This window comes from Theropithecus gelada, chromosome 3 (assembly GCF_003255815.1).
Source record: "Theropithecus gelada isolate Dixy chromosome 3, Tgel_1.0, whole genome shotgun sequence".
NCBI lineage: Eukaryota > Metazoa > Chordata > Mammalia > Primates > Cercopithecidae > Theropithecus > Theropithecus gelada.
The window spans coordinates 113,459,008-113,477,496 of NC_037670.1; positions in this window are offsets into that span (position 1 = coordinate 113,459,008).

Genomic DNA, 18,489 nt, shown 5'->3' on the forward strand with positions numbered 1-18,489 from the left:
GTAACTTCTTTATAAGGCAAAAACATGTGTGATTTAAATATACCTGATAGTACCTGAAAGAAACAGAGATCTGAGGGCAAAATTTATATCTTTTTACTTCAGTGAAGGAAAAAGAAGACAACTGGTTGTTCTAGACTGGATTTTTTCACATAGCTAGGATTTACCTAGAAAGCTTTTTGTTTCCATTCTTTAAGAAAACTTCTTAAATGGTGCTGGTACGTTTTCCTGCCTTGGTAAGTATTGTATAACATACCGAAAGTCCAACATTTCAGTATAACTTAAAGATTCTTTGATGATTAATATTTGTTCACTCCTAGTTAATCATTATTCTGAATAGCAATTCTCAGTGTAGAATACATTAGCTGAAAAAATATGTTATAGCAATGTTTCCAGATACAACATATCCTCAGACCAGGACTAGCTTATTTAAAAAATCCTGGAATTTCTAAAATGACATAAGAATATAAACATCCTTTAAGTGGGTTATGGATATCATACACTGGAGATTTTAGAAATGGAAATTTAAAGTATTCAGCTACTAGTATGGCAAAGCATCCACCAATCAAAATGAATGTTCACTTAATTTGAATGAATACTTTGCTGCAAACAACCAATAAGCCTATATCAGGAGGAAAGATCAATGAACATCCCTGGACTTGCTATATTTTTATTTTTATTTTACTTAAAGTTCTGGGATACATGTGCAGAATGTGCAGGTTTATTACCTAGGTATACATGTGCCATGGTGGTTTGGACTTGCTATATTTTAATATGTAAAGCAAATGTAATAATTTATAATCCTTCAAATGTAGCAAATCACTAGCATTTGAAAGTCAATCGAAATAAAGAATATAAAAATTTAAATAAGGACAACTCACCTGCACAGTTTAACCAATATATAGAACCGAATTTACACCCGAAATATGGAAAACAATATTTTTTGCATGTTTCTTCTTCACTACACCAAATACACTATATTTGGAAAGAGAAAAATAAAAGTGGTGTCCAAGTATAAGAACCACAATCCCAGGAAGTTTTTAGTACTAATTCAATAAGTATTCAATAAATAATAGCCATTGTTATTATTATTATTATTATTATTATTTGTAGTAGATGCCTTTGGTAACTTCTTGAGATCTCCTTTGTCAGACCCATGCATCCAAACCTCAGCTGCAAAATGTTTTGGCTCCCAATGGCTCACAGCTTCTCCTTTTCTTGGATGACGATGGGGACCACCTAACCCATGAGGTTACTATTTCCCCAGGCCAGTGACTGACTGACATAGGGTTCCAAACAGTGGGCATCCTTGCCTCAAGTCAGGGACAACTCTACCTTGTGACTTTTTTTGCCCAAGGGCTGCCCATGATTCAGGCCAAGAGTGAGCTTTAGCCAAGACCTCATCTTTTCTTCACTCTTCCCCTTATCTTCCCTGAGTCTCTCACTCTATAGGATTTTTGCTGAAGAGCAGTCACTCAAAAATCACATGCACTTGAACCCCTTTCTCAGACTCTACATTTAGGAAACAAAACCAAAGATATTATTTCACAAAGTAGTAATAAGAACTGCGGTAAATGGTTTTTAAAATGTCTCTATCACTCTTTCCATTCCTCTTGCCTGCATCCCCGACTCTTTCCTTTGGGATTGCTCCTCTGTTACATGTGGCCCTGGCGGTGCTGTCAACAAGCCTTACCTCACCCCTCTCCCCACACTGCTCACTGGTGCTCAGATAATCACACAGAAATAGGAAAATGGAATTCTAAGTCCCTTAAGCAAGGCATAAAGGTGAAAAATATTATGGGAGGTAAAACCAGAATAACCTGGAAAAGTGAAAAAAAAAAAAAGACAAAGCGGTAAAAATGGCTGTCACTTACATAGGGCCTACCATGTGACAGGTACTACATTCTAAGTCCTTTGTATATATCCACTCACTTCATACTGATGACAACCCGGTGATCTAGGTACTATTATGTCCACTTTATACATGAGAACAAGAAGGCGCAGGGAAGTTAAATGACTTACATAAGATGGCATACCTAGTAAATAGGGGAGCCTGGGTTCTAACCTAAGTAGCATGGTTCCGTGCTGGTAACCAATCCTGTAAGATTGAACCCAGACACTGCCCGATCACTTCTTGCCGTACATCCTGGGACCAGCAGAGGTAATGATTCACTCCAAAGTAAAGAACCACCCCTTAGACACTGCCTGAATACCAAGGGTATATCACAGGCCAGCTTTTGTTTCATGCTGGACAAGACTAAAGGTTAAATCAAGCCATTCAGTCAAATCTAAGATTGAAGCCACTTTCACTGAATGAGTCTTGTCCTCCTGGACGGTTGCCAAAAGACTGGAACTGCAAAGATAAGGTCTAGATTCAAAGATTACAGCCCACAGAGACTTCTGGCCTTGGTTATTAGTATTTAGAGTCTCTAGGAATCAAGTCCAAGATCTAGTAGGGTTTTAAGGGAAATGAATTGCCAGAAAAAAACCTGAACCTACAGCTAAGAGCTATGCGCACTTAAGTGCTAAGCTGATTCCCAGGCTCCAGTAACCAAGTCCACCGCAAGCAAGCTCCTAAAGAAGTGCAATCCCCGGAAGAGACAATCTCCCCTATGCCTCTCTCTGGTTGGAGCTCAGAGAATAATGGAAAGTGGACTCCTTCGATAGCAGCTAGACTGGTGACCAACAACTCACTGTGCAGCCAGGGAAATTCAACAATGTATTACAGACTTGGAACATATTATAGGACTAGTGGCCACTATCCTCCTTCTAAATAGGAGTGTTTACTGTTGTCATCCTACTTTCTCTCTTCTGTTGAATAGTGAGTCTTTGGGAGTTGGTTTAACTAATTATATAGCTAACTTGAAGGAGTGGGTGGAGCTGTATTCAAACACAGTCAAGAGTAATGCACATCTCTCAGAGATTTCAGATTTAGAACTGGGGGCAGTAGCTGATAGTGACCTTGGGTAAGTCCAATTGCAGTTGAGATTTAGTTGTATTATTTTGCCAGGAGCATTTTTTAAAATATGGGGATGGAGAAAATAGAATATGTCTGTCCTGAAAGGTCAAGGGGGAAAAATAATAGACTGAGGTCTTTTATTTTTAAAATCTCTCTGCTACTTTGTGTCCCCATTCTTCTTTTTCTGGTAATCACACCCTCTTCTACTGAGGACCTCTTCCCCAAACCCTGTGTGATCCGGTGGCTGCCAATCAGTTTTCCCTTACCCTATTCCTACTACTGGAGTGGTCTTTTGACCCAGGCAGTAGCCTAGTAACAAATGCTGGACCAGACATAAAACCCCAATAGGGCCAATCAGAATCTTCTTTAAGTTACAACTCTTTGAGTTACAGACATTGGGTTAGATCTGCTGGCAGCCAGCCCCTTGCCCAGCTGTATGCAGAATGTCCATTTACCACAAGAGAAAATAAAGTCAATTCCCAGAGGGAGGCAGAGCTGAGAGATGAAAGAAAAGAGGAAAATGAGAAGGACAGCCTTTGGTTCAGTTGTGCAAGAAGGCAAGGCCACACCTGGTCTTCCCAATATTGTGAGCCAATGAATTCCCCTTTTTAATAAATTAGTTTGAGTTTGGCTGCTGTCCCTTACCACAAAAATATGTGACTAATACCTTAACTTAATCTAGAAAGTTATCAAAGACCAGAAAACTTCACTTTGCCCCCAAGAACACTATAATAGAGTCAACATTCCTAAATTGGTAATGTATAATTTAAGGCAAATTACATGATTTTTCTCTTATAGCTAAGGAAAATAACCCATGTAAATATGAAGCCATCAGCCTCTTTGGAGTGTGACAACTGAGGAGCCAGCTAAAAGGCTTTAGAGTGATGGTTATTATGTTCTCATGGGAAAATTATAGTACTCATTTTAGGGTAGAGCTGGTTTATTAAGCTTATATGGACATCACAATTGCTATTTTAATAAAAATATCATTAAAATTAAAACATGCAGAAAGTGGGAAGGTACATAATAATATTTAGTGATTTAAGATTGTATAAAGCAAATGGCTTAATATTATACCAGTGGTTGGGGAATGGGGTGTGTAGAAAATCCAGGATTGTTCCAGGTGAAAGAAAAGAATGGAGAGCAGATGGGGGAAAATAAAGAAAAAAAAAAAAGCCAATGATTTTTAAAATTATGGGATAATGGTACCAGAAATAAACAAGTAAAGAACATGAGCTTCTTTGGGGAAGGCAAAATTATAAACTAAGTTAAAGAAATTTTGAGCATGATGTGATTTAAAAAAAAAAAAAAAACTATCCAGAAAGAAATGGCAATCAAGCAGCTGTGAGCATCACTGTTGGTGATCGTTAGATTTAAGGATGTGAATTTGGGATTTCTTTATACGCAGGTTGTGGCAGAGACCAGGACTGTGAAAGACATGGCACAAGAGTGAGGACACAGTGTGAAGAAATGCGCTCATTTAGGAGATGAAGGAATGCACTCCTTCAGGAAAATGAAGAAGAGGAATTGGTAAAGGAAACAAAATGGTGAGGGAAGAAATAGGGCCTGTATAAAGCCAAGATCGCCAAGGAAGGAGCAAGTTTCCAAAAAGAATGAGTGATTAATTTGAAAGGTTGTTGCATTTGGTTATTGAGTCTTTTGTAACCTCTAAATCAGGTTGCTAAGGATTAAATCACACTATGTGATACGGAAGCAATGGTAGAATAAGCACAGAATAAGTACTTCAGCTTCTAGAAAGAAACAAAGAGAAGATTTGGTTTTGTTTGTTTGTTTCCATTTTGTCAGAACTCAGAAGGAAGCCAATGCACAGAAATAGGCTGGATTTGTCATAGAGGGAACAAGGAAATGAGAAAGGCTTTGAGTTTGTGAATGTGCATGCGTTTCTGAGTATGACACATAGATAGAGGTAAGGACTAAGGAATTCACCTCAGAAATGAGAACAGATTTCTCAAGGGGAAAGTTAATGTAAGAGAAAAGATATTGAATTGGTTCTGGTGAAAAATGAGGAAACTTGAACCTGCCAGATGGTCTTAAAATTCTCAAGGAAAGTCAAACCCTGAAAGGAGGATCATGCCAACAGTGGTAAAGGGCTGGGAATAGTTGCCATGGGAAATAATCCATGATACTGGTTGTCCATATATTTTTTCCAATTGAAGGACTCCCAACAGGTGAGGTCCACATGTTTACTGGCATATCCAGATTCGGATCCATCACCTTGTCCACTCCTCGACTCCATGCCCGACCACACACACACACAAACACACACACACAATTTTTCAGAAAAATAAATATCAAAGTGGGCATCTCTTTGTGAGTTGTAAGGTACAACATTTATAAATGCATTTTACAAGCATGTGAGTAACGGTCCTTTCCTATGAACTGTGAGGCTGTGGGAGATTCAAAAATCCCACTGGGCTTACTATAACTTGACTCCTTTTTGTCTCAACCAACCATCCATATCAGGTCACAATTAGTGAGAAAGATGTGATTATGGAGAAAACTTAGAATCTACTCTGATTTTATTTAAGTCAGTTGGCCACAATCTTATGATGCTCATTAGCAAAAAGCAAAAAAAAAAAAAAAAAAATGTACTTATGACAAGTCTCACCATTGTGACACCATGATTGAGAACTTTCGTTCCAAGCATTCAACAGGGATGCATAATGACTCTGAATAGCAATAAAAGCACAGATTACAAGATGCTTCACCTTTTTTAATTAGCCTGATTTTTGAAATTTTATTTCTAATATAAAATATCAACAAAAATATAATATGTTTTTCATATGCTATGTTTATGAGTTGTGTGTGTATCGGGGGGTTGTAAAATTGATTTTTATGGATGGGTTTTTGGTAAGAATGTTTTCTAACTCTAGGAAGGCTAGTCCTATACTATGAAATCATCAGGAAATGTTTCAGATAGAATCTAAGGAAGATTCCCTTACAGTTAAGAAGAATAAGCATGTCATTTATCATACAAATTGGAATATTTTGGGAAATGAAAAGGAGTTGGTATATGTATATTCTCCAGGTCCATGGAGAAGTGGACATAAAGTAGCACAATATACCAACTAAGACATCTGTTCATCCTCCTAATTCTGTGTTGAACATGTGGAATTATCTCTTAGTTCATTCCTATGAGGCACAGGAAATATTTTTAAAATTACACTCAAATTCACATATTCCCAGTATTTCCATAATGAATGATATTTAGAAAAATTTTAAAAATTCTCTACCGTGTTACACTGTAGAGTATACTGAATTAATTTACCCTTCTTTGAATGGCTCAAGAGTTAATTCAATAGTTATTGAATGCTTGCCATGTGTGGGAAATGTGTGAGGTGTTAGAGATACAAAGATGAATAAAACATGAATTGTGTCCTTAAGGAGCTGAGAACAAGGGGAAGGTGAACATAAAAACAATTTAAATGATATGAGTTACAATTCAAAAATGTACATGTTCAAATCCAAAAGAGAGGTATAGGGGAAGTGCAGAAGGTATTCTTCCTCTAAAAGGAGAGATAAGAACAGGTAATGATGGGAAAAATGACAGCAATGTTATCAGTCAGGGAATGAAGTTTATACCTAAGGCCTCAATTTTTCCCATAAAATTGGAGATGAATGCATCTGTTGATATTGATGGGATGGGGGAATTGCTGCTGTGGGAAATTTTAGGCAATATCCCTAACCAAAAGCAAGTGATAGGTGGTATTTGGGCTCAGGTGAGACCAGAAATTGTGACTTTGTAGCTTTATTCATCCAGATGTTGATGAAATATGTTCAAGCAGCAATCAGCTAGTGATGCATAGCAAACGAAAATATAAACCAGAGGACCAACTGGAGCTGTGGAATGTGGGTCCAGTGCCATTAAAAATATGAGGGTATATGCCGTTAAAAATAAGAGGGTGTACGCATTGTATGACTGTATCAAAACATCTCATGTTCCCCATAAATAAGTACACCTACTATGTACTCATAAAAAAATAAAATTTAAAATTAAAAAAAAGAAAGCAAAGCCATTAAAGTAGAAGTAGTTTTTACAACTCCGAGGGAAATAATTGATCTAGGCAAGGATCATTGTTGGTTGCTAATATCATCAAATGCTAGACAATAAATCTTATCTACCTCCTAATGAAGGGCCTCTCAGCATGAAGCATTCCTACCAAAAAATTAAACAGAATCTGATAAAGCCTTTATATCTAATTATCAGTTTATAAGAGCAAAAGAACAGGGAAAAGAGGAACATGATAAAAGTCCAAAATTAGTCCAAATCCTTTTCGAATTCAGTCCAAAATTAATCCAAATCCTTTTGGGATGTGATCAGCAAAATCCAGACTATGAGAAACCAAATAGGACAATCTAGTTTCTCCAACAAATAAGTTGCAAAAAAGAAAATAAAAAGGGAGAAGGAACATATAGATTAAAAGATACTTAAGGTATATATCAGCCAATTGCAATGTACAAATGTGATTCAAACAAACAAACAAAAATGACTCAACAAGACAAATTTATTATTTTCTGGGTGCCTGATGATATTAAGATTATATTGTTAACTTTTAGGTATGATCATGGATGAGCTTGTAACGTTTAAAGTAAAATATCAATTAGAAATATATGCTTAAATATTTTTAAGCAAAATGATATGGTATCCATATCATCATTTGCTTCAAAATAATACATTTAGCGGGGAAGAGCATACATTGAAAAAAGTTGGTCAAGATGGTTCTTTGCGGTATAAAGCTTTATTATATTGCTTTCTTTTCTTTATTGGTATATATGAAATTTTCCATTATAAAACATTTAACAACAACAAAAACGGGAAGAATATTGCATTCAGGTGAACAGCCATGAGAATTCACAGGAGGGAAGGAAGTCCATTGGAGAGGGCCAATAAACTGAAGGGAAAAGAAGAGTGTTAAGGGACTGGAGGATGTTCTTGTCTTGTTGAGGCTAAAGAGTAGGTACAGTATAAGGGAGTGAGAATGTAAAAGCCAGTGTAGATTGTGCAGGGTTCAGAAATGCCACAGAAGTGATGTCTTACTACACAGGGTTGAGGAAGGCAGGACACTGAGACAGAGTATGTCTGGGTCATCGCTGGCTGTGGAAAGCATGTAAGGCATTGGTAGTACAAACTGGGTGGAGAATGCCATGAGCGAGAAGCCCAGGTCCTCATTAAAGTAGACGAGTGATAGATGTTTATCTTCTTAGGGGAAGATAAGACAGGGCAGAGGGTGTATATCCAGATCACTATGAGAGACAGCAACTACTAAAGTGTGCCCTTTTCTAAGTAGTGACTTCAAGCTTCTGTTTTTGGTGTTGTCAGTTATCCAACACAAGTTAGACTACAGTGGTTTTTATGCAGCTTGCTGCAAACCTGTCTGTGACACAAAGTGGTCATTTCCCTCATAACTTACAGCATGTCTGCTTTCTTCCAAATCTGAAGTGAAGAGCAATGATTTCAGACATTTAATCATCAAAGAAGAGGAATGTAGCTACATCGTGGTTAAGGAATGGTATGTCATTCTTTCTAGTCTTTAGGAAATAGAAGTGGGAAGGAAATTGTCACCACATCTCAAAAGATATATCTTTTCCTTTACTTGCAAAAATTATTCCAAAATTTCAGTACAATTTTTTCAAGCAAATAATTCTTTTCTTTTTGAAGTATAATTTTCCAGAAGGAAGTACATGTTTGTACTTAATTATCTCCATTGCTTATTTCTAGATCCTCAAAGAATGGTTTGAAATACATAAATAGATCTTAATAACTGTTATGAGTTATTCCTGTTATTAAAAAATTGTGTAAAACAAAGTTTAGCATATCTTTTAAATGACAACTGTAAATTGTGACTTTATAACGTTCCCAGAACAATTTCCTCATAAGAAAGTTAACTTACTTTCTTATCTTTTGTGCACAATTGACAATTCTTCTTTACAGCACATTCTACAAGAAAAAAAAAATTAAGTCCAAAATTAATACAAATCCTTTTTATTGCTCAGTTTTACGTAAAAGTGCATTTCACTTAGTCATTCCTGTTTTAAGCCATATTCATCCATACCCCAGCATTTTACTTCATTATTTTAATGTATTTAGACCCCCACTGGTACTGTATAAATCCTCTTAATCTTAAGTCTTTTCTCCTATTTCTTGGAAAAACATGAAATGGCATCATCCAACTTTGATGAGCCAAGTTCTGAAAAACAACCCCCAAAACACTGTAAGGAAAAACAAATTGGCAAGTCCATTGTATTTTAAAATATCAAGTGTTGTTCTTCAGGATGGTATTGCCAAGATATTCCTACTTAACTAACCCTTCAAATAGTTAAAAAAAATTAATTCCCCATCTTTTTTTACCACAAAGCTTTAAAAACTTCTCCCAAATGAGGATTTTCATTCCTCTAGTTTTATGGAAAAATAAACAGTACGATTTACATTTGAAAGTTCTAGAATAAAAACTATGAATTTGGAAAAAAGCATTTCAATGCCTCATTTTATTACTGCAACATCTCCTTAAAGAAAGGGTCTGGAATTAATGTACTAGTTGTTTTGTGATACAGCAACAATAAAGTTGCTCTCTCTATTATTTTGGGGGCAGAGTTCACAGGCTCTGTGGGAAAGGTCAGACCTTTCTATTTAATTTCAAATTGTTTGATTGGATGCAGATCTGATTTGGCTGGGGAAAAAATTTTACAGTTCAGTTTTCAAATTAAGTCCTATTGAATGTTACTTCCTCCTAGCCAAAAGTGTCCTTGAAATACCCATGGGAAAGTTGAGTGAAAGAAAAGGCAAGGTGAATGGTAAAGATTCTGCTGCCTTAGCTATGTGAAGGACAGCTGGCCTCAGGCTCCTTTCAGGAGGCAGAAGCAGGGAAACAGAGGACTCATGACTTGGCCACTGTTCTCAGAGCTCTACGTGTTTCCCACAGCTTTTTTGTAAACTAAAGTTTTTATTTTGGAATAATTTCAGATTTACAGAAAAACTGTGAAGATTCTACAGGGAGTTTCTGTATACCCTTCATCCAGTTTTCCAAATTTTTTTTTTTTTTTTTTGAGACGGAGTCACTCTGTTGCCCAGGCTGGAGTGCAGTGGCATGATCTCCACTCACTGCAAGCTCTACCTCCCAGGTTCACGCCATTCTCCTGACTCAGCCTCCCGAGTAGCTAGTACTACAGGCACCCACCACCGTGCCCGGCTAATTTTTAGTAGAGACAGGGTTTCACCAGGTTAGCCAGGATGGTCTTGATCTCCTGACCTGTGATCCGCCAGCCTCGGCCTCCCAAAGTGCTGGGATTACAGGCGTGAGCCACTGCGCTGGCCCTCCTATTGTTAATACCTTACACTACCATGGTACATTAATCGAAACCAAGAAACTAACATTGGCACTTGACTTTTAACTAAACTCCAGGTTTTATCAGGATTTCACCAGTCTTTACACTAATGTCGTTTTTCTTTTCCAAGATCCCATCCAGAATACCACATTGCCTTTAGTCATCATATCTCCTCTGGTCTGTGACAATGTCTCACTCTTGCCTTGTTTCTCATGACATTGACAGTTTTGAGGACTACTATCCTCACACCTTTCAGATATTTTGTAGAATGCCCCTCAACTAGGATTTGTTTGATGCTTTTCTCCTGATTAGATGGGAAATGAGTTTTGGCGAAGAGCGAAGAGATGAAGTTCCCTCCTCAACACACTATGTCAGTAAATGGCCTGCTCAACCTCCATGGTTGAGGTTTAGATTGAGCATTTGTATAACTAACCAGCCATCTCTTTAATATTCATTTTTGCCCTTATTGGAAAACTAATGAGGGTACAGCTGACCTATGTGTTACGTGAATCAGTAGGTTCTTTCTTCTGTTCTATTCCTAAAGAACAAGGTTCTAGCTATCTCCATGGCATTATCAGGTACCAGATTCTTTCACCCTAAAGGCCTGATGTTTGCATATATGTTTTCTATCTGGTTACTTCTTCGCTCTTGATTACATTTTTCATGATTTCTGTATCATTTCTCCTAGTTCTCTTAGAACATCACTGGCCTTTCTTTTTCAGTTTCTTTGACCGGTTCCACTCCTATCAATGTCTGAAATGTTGCTGTTCCATAAAGTTCCATCCGTGATCCTCTTCTCCCATGAAGAATCATAATTTCAAATGCCTAGACATACCTGGCATCAAAATATATTATGCCAAATATCAAAACAAAATTTTTTATTGGCATTGCAATACATTAATAATACAAAAATAAAGTTTATCTGCAAGGGAAAATTTTTCAAGAACATCTAAGAGAAAAAAACAATGGGGAGTATATGTAAAATAATAAGATTTTATATATTACATTTCTTCTTATATTTTATTTACCCGTTACATCTATTTTAAAACTATGTTGTTAGGTGAATAAAGGTTTGTCATATGTCATCTTGGTGTACTGTACTACATGTCAATATGGAATATCACTTTTTCTTTGACTTAATGATTTCTTTTACTTGAATTCAGTTTTATATAATATTGCTACACTTGCTTTCTTTTTCAGTAGCATTTGTAAGGTCTATCCTATTCTATCAATTTATTCTTTATTCCTTTATTTTCTCTAGTGGCTTCAAAATACACATTCTATTTCTATTCCTGAGCTGTTATTTTAAAAATTTGGGGAGATATTTTATATGCATCTTTCTATCATCATTTAATCAGGATCTACATTCTCAACCTAGACAAAGATCCTAATATGTTTTTACTCTTCTCTTTCTCACCATACCACTTCCCAATTAAATAATTTAACTACTTAATAGCAGTTAAACTTCCATATGATTTCTGTATCATATGGATTTCAGAAATCAAATGGAATTTTAACTACTATTAAAGTTATTAATGATTATTAGACATATTTAAATTGCTGTTGACTTACAATAAATTATTTAGAATTAACTCTTCATTTTACTAGTTTCTTTGCTTACTACTCTTTCTTGAATCCCACATTTTCCCCTTGGATTCATTTTTCATTTTGCTGGATTATATTCTTGAGTATTTTTTTCAGATGTCTGTGAATGATAAACTCTTTGACTCTTCAAGTGTCCAAATGTTTTTATTTTGTATACCTTCTAGAGCACAGCTGGCTTAGTCTGTTAATATGTTCTAGTTTCAACGCCATTTTTTTCAAAACTTTGAAGAGATTTTTTCTTCCTCTTCTTTATTTTATTATTTTTTTTTTGACAGAGTCTCATTCTGTCACCAGGCTGGAGTACAGTAGCGTGATCTCGGCTCACTGCAACCTCCACCTACTGGGTTCAAGCGATTCTTCTGCCTCGGCCTCCCAAGTAGCTGGGACTACAAGTGTGTGCCACCACACCTGGCTCATTTTTATATTTTTAGTAGAGACAGGGTTTCGTCGTGTTGGCCATCTCCTGACCTCGTGATCCGCCCGCCTTGGCCCCCCAAAGTGCTGGGATTATAGGCATGAGCCACCATGCCCCGGCCAAAGATTTTTTTTGTGTATATTTTTCTTTAGTTCCTCTCTTCCATTCCTCTCCTCCTGAAACTCCTATTACATTAATGTTGGCATGAACTCTTGTCTCTTTTTTCTACAGGTTATCTCTTGTTCTTTTGTACTGCATTCTGGAAGAATTCCATGGCTCAATTATTGAGCTTGCTAATTCACTCTTCAGCTACGTTTGTGTTTATTATATTTTTAATTTCCAAGATTCGTAATCTTTTCCAGAATAGCCTGTTCACGGATATCTCCATGAGAATACTAATCATAGTGCTGAGAGAGGCATCCATCCTAAACCCTGAGCATCTCTGGATTTCCTAGCTAAGTGTGCCAAACTTCTTGGCCTAATTATCCTCTGACCCTGCACTTATTCTGTATCTGGTAACATAGTCAATTAAATAGGCCAAGGCAACCACAGTGTGACTATAGTCACGATTACTCCCCAGGGACTAGATTTTTTACTGCTTGCCATAAAAGTTCATAAGCTCTTAGTCCTGGGTTCCTTAGCTCCAGTGCAACTGGCTGCATTCGTAAGCACAATCTGGATACACTGCATTGCTCTATGGGACTCGGGGGCAGGAGATTTGGTGCAGCCATACTGATGTTCCTGCTGTTGGCTGTGCTATGAGTAATAAACCGTCTGGCACTGATCCACTGAATCTCACTGTCTACTTTTAGCGCCTATGGAGTTGTGGCAAGCCAATCTACTTGCTAGCTTAGTCATTTCCTTTGGAATCTTGTTAGTCCTTGCCATTTTCTGTAGGAGAAGTTTCTAATTCCAAGGTGTTTTTCCCCCTCTATTAAATGTGTTTTAATAAATTGGTTCTTTCCTTTATTGGGTTTCATGATTCTTGATTGTGTTAGCACAATCAAGTTAGGATTTAGGTGTATGTATATAGGCTATTTCCACCTCTGTGGTGTGGGCGAGGATTGGGACATGCTGCCAAGTTCAGTGTGTTGGTAGTATATCTTTTCCTGCCTTTCCAGGCCAATAATTCACATTCATTGTTAACCTGGAGCAGTTGCCTCTGCTGCCTCTGCTGCCTGCTTCTTGAGACAGTTGAGAAGGTGGAGAGGCAACCAGCTATAGTGCTTTAAGATCAGTTCCCAGGAAGCTGCTGCACAACTCCCTCGTGCTCTTTGTATTCACTGCTGCTGAACTTGGAGCAACCCCAGAAACCACTCTTACATTAGTCTTCTCTTATGTGTATTTTAGGCTGTGGCTTTCTCCATTAGTCTGATCTCAATTGCTTTCTGTTTCTCAGGGATTCTTAACATTTTCCGGCTCTCATCTTGTTTTCCAGCACTGTCATAATATATGTCTCTATCTCTATATCTAGTCATGTGTTGCATAACATTATCTTGGTCAACAGACTGCATATAGGATGGTGATCCCTTCAGATTATAATACTGTATATTTTTACTATTCCATTTCTATGTTTAGGTAAGTTTAGATACACAAATACTTACCATTGTGTTACAGTTGCCTGCAGTATTCAGCATAGTAACATGCTGTATAGGTTTGTACCCTAAGAGCAATAGGCTAATCTAGCCTAGGTGTATAGTAGGCTATACTATCGAGGTTTGTGTAAGTACACTCTATGACATTCACACAATGATGAAATTGCCTAACTATGCATTTCTCAGGATACACCTCTGTCATTAAGCAACACATGACTGCATAATGTTTATTGAAAACTTACCATGTACTAGAAAACGTTCTGAGTGCATAACATAGATTAACTCATTTGATCCTCACAACAACAATTTACAGAAGATACTATTTTATTCTTATTTTACTGATAAGGAAATTGTGACACAGAAAGCATGGGCCTAGTAAGCAACAGAGCTGGGAGGAGAGTCCAGCCAGTGTGAGCTGCTGCCTGTGATAACTGTGTTCTTCTGCCTCTCTGGTGAAACAAGTACTGTCAGAGAGGCACAGCTAAGTATAGGAGCAACTATTCATTCAGATTAGGTGGACTAAAGGAAGGCATCATAGAAGAGGTAGAATTTGATCTAGGCCTATCAATATCAGAATTCAGTTTTACATCACAATTCAGCATAATGTCAAATCCCCCATTTCTGCTAGTGGCAGAAAACCATAAACTTGCAATCTCAGTCAATTAATTCATCCTCCTTTGAATAAATGTTTAGCTAAATGTAAGGTTTGCTCCTTCCCCCTTTACCTTGGGGATGCTATACTTTTCTGGGAGCAAAGGCTATGTGTTGCCCGGGTACTAGGGTGTGACTGGACTGAGTCCCCTCCTCCTTCCTTACTAGCCTCACTGTGTGAATCTCAACTGTCCACTTCTTAGGGAGTGTCATGTCTAGTATCTGTGGTCCTGCTGTGGTCCTGCTGTGGTTTCTAGACATGAGGTCCAGTATTCTCAGGGAAAGACCTTTCCCTCTTCACTTTTGCCAGCTCTTGCAAGAACTGCCTTGCCTGTACCCCACCCACTATACTGGGAATTTTAGGGCTCTCTACTCTTTTCCCTACAAAATTCTTATGTCCAAGGGATTCTGACATGCAGTCCTTGAGTCCATTTGCTAAGATACTTCTTCCTGCTACTATTACCTACTGTTTGGGAGCCATGTTAGCCTCATGTTATCTGTGAGACCAGTGGATTCAGAGTAAACTCTAGAAAGTGAGTCACAAGTTCCTAATGTTTTCAGATTCCCCTTCAACCCATATGACATTTTTATTATCTCACCCTTCCTTTACCTCAGCCAGAAGTGGTATACCAGGTTTCTCTCCTGGTTCCCCATCAGCATTTAAACCTTGTGTCAATGCTCTAATCCTCCTAATACCTGCTTGCTGGTCAAAATCTGAAAGCGCTTTTTGTCTTAAAGATGGCTATATGAAGTTAGGATCCAACCAGGAAAACAGAAATCACTTTGTGTATACATAACACTGGGAACTTAGTATCGAGGTTGGGTATGCAGGTGATGAAAGAGGCTGAGAAGTTTGCCAGGGGAAAGATAGCAAAGTCCCACCTCCTCCCAGATAACAGCACCCCCTAGGCTAGAGGACAGAGGAATGAGGCAGATACCAGAGACCACTACAGTAAGCTTAGTGTATGTGACAAATATTCTTGGTGTGTTCACCATTAGCAGAAATAAACAAATGAAGAGAGAAAACTCAGAAGCCTTGCTTTATATTCAAATTATTTGACCTTCAGTTTATTTCCTTGGAGGTATCTGCCTTTTAATTTCATTCTGATATCTTGCTATTGACTTCGAGGCTTGTTTCACTGAATATTTCTTGTTTGATTGTTCTCTAGCTCAAAGCACTTGTGGGAAATTTTCATGTTTCTTGAGTTGTGTTCTCTTATAGGGTAGATTATTTGGTGTGTGTGTGTGTGTGTGTGTGTGTGTGTGTGTGTGTTTGCATGCTATCATATAGTCCTTTATTTCTTTATTTTGCTGTGCAGGATTTACACAGTTGCTCTATTGTTTTCATTCTACTAATGATTGCATAGCTCTGTTCAGACCTTCCATTTGTTCTGATATAGTGTAGGTGAGATCTTAACCACCTTACCACGATCCTTGAGATTTTTTTCAAGAACCTACAATTTTATGGCATTTTATGTTCTATTCACCCCACTGTTTTCAGCATTAGACAGGGGGGAGAACGCAAATGAGGCTGTGCCAGGCTTTGTTAGAATGTCTGACTCTGCTCTCTCTTTTGAGGGTTGTCATTTTTCAATGTCAAGGTTTGCTAAAGCTTATCAGAGGTTTTTCCCATTTCCATGAAGGGGTTTCTTTGGACTCTGGATCTGCCCTCAAATCCAGCTTGTAACTCAGGAACCTGAGTTTCCATCAGAGAGTCAGGCCCTCTCTCTCAGGTCCTCATTCCACTTATTTCTCTTCAGTAGCCATTTCCTCTTCTCATCTTCAGAATAAGATAAAGAATAGGATACCCACTCAACTTGTTTCTCTCCAGATTTGGGAGAATCAATAAAAGTTCTTATATTATAGTAACTCATTAGTTACCTCTAAGAGAGGGTGGTAACATTTGGAGTCTTGCCATGCTGTGCTATTCTGTTCTGATCCAGAATCTTCCAGTTCTTTCCTTAGTTGCCACTTATTTTTTGCACTATGACCCTTTGTTGTCTGGTTACTTCTAGTGAATAAAATTCTCTAGGTTTCAGTACATTTTTTAATCCATTAATTAGATTCTAGAAGATTAACCTAAAGTTGCATCAAGTGCTTACTATAATTTCTTGAAATATTGATTACTAAGCTCTCAAATGTAAATGAACATCAGAGTTAGAAGCCCTGGGGATCAAAACAACCTGCTTAGCGGGAGGTCTCACTTGATGTGCGATCCTTCACAAAGTCCTGTCTGTTGCCTGTCACTCAGGGCATAATCTGGGACATAGATGAGGATCTCGTGAAGACTTAGAAGCCCCTTCTCAGTTTTGGAAGTGAAAAGTGTCATGATGTCTAAGAAACCATATCCTTGTTAGATGGGAAGATTAAATGCAAGCACTAAGGGGAACTGGCCCGAGACTAAGATGCAAGCATTCAGGAGAGGCCCTTGGCAGGCAAGCTGTTTCCTTAGAAACATGAACTCCAGCTGGCCAGCCCTAAAAGTGAGTTAGCTAGCAACAGAAACTTCCATCTTTGGAGATTATCTTATCTGTGATTTTTTATTTATTTTATTTGTTTGCTTTTTTTTTTTTTTTTTTTTTGTTCTTCATCAGTATTTTGATAAAGTCTTGTGAAAAATTTCCAGTATGAGTCCAAGTTTGCAAGGGAACAAAATGAATAATTTGTTTCTATGTTTGGGCCTATGCTTTTAGGTGCTGTTTGTTGGGAGAAGGGGCCAGGATGGCACTGGAACACTATTTCTCTTAGAGTATGTATAGGGGTGACCAAGAGGTTAAAAAAGAGAAATCTGTGGGAAAGATGAAACCAAAGAAAACAAGCTAGGTATTTTAATTCAGCATCCCCCCAACCCTACCCCCTCAAAGGAGATTCTTATTTCAGTGCAACGCTGAGAACTGTGGGTTTGGTTTTAGTAAGGAAGACTGATTTACTTACAGATACTAACATTCTTTTCTACTCTGGAAACCAGACAGCAGTAATTATTCTGTCTCATAGTCTTTGTAAAAATGGCAATCTCGGCTTTACAGGGCACTTTCCAAGTAATTCAAATTCTGTCTCTTATTTTGTCTATACAGTTCCAATTTAGGATACTAAAAACCTTATTTCCAGGTTCATGAATTTAACTCAGCATGACTTTTAACATTTCAAATTTTTTTCAATTGGGAAGGGAAACCAAGAGATGCCTCCAAACTGAAGTAATTTTTTTTTTTATGAAAAAGAACAAATAAAGCATTTTATTAACTATCTTTAAAAACTTAAGAAAAAGGAACTATGACCATTGAGTGGGTTTGATTAGAACAAAACCCAACGATTTAATCACAACAAAAAGCTTATATGCCATAGGTCATGCAAAAAATGATGAGGGAGAAACTATGCTTTTCCTCAAATTTAAAACTGTTTGAATCCACCTTTCATATTTCAGATAAACCAAATTAATCTGACTCCAATTTAACCGAGTTTCACCAAAACCACCTAGAGCCTTTAAAATGTCTTCCCACCAACACCAAATGACAACTTTTGAGATGAAAATTCCAGTGCACCAGGATGGCACGATTAAAAGGAAAAACTACGCTGGAGCATATGGGGCACCCGCCTCAGGACTCCGGATCACTCACCCTCTTCAGTCTTATCTCTTGGTTTCTGATTGTTCCTGGGGCTGTGGGAAAAACCACTCTCTGAGAAGCTGATAAGCAATTGGATAAGAAAGAGGGAGAGAAAAACTGGCAGGAGGATCTGGCCCCATGCCCGCAGCCAGCACATCTCTCTTCAGACCTGGTGACCCCAGCCACTGGGAACCTGGCAGGCACCAGCTACAGTGTTGGACACTGAGACCCACTCAGGGACTGTGACCTACCACAGCCCCGGGTCCTTAGGCTGCCACTTGTAAGCCCTGGATGCCAGCATAATCAGCAGAACCTTAGAAT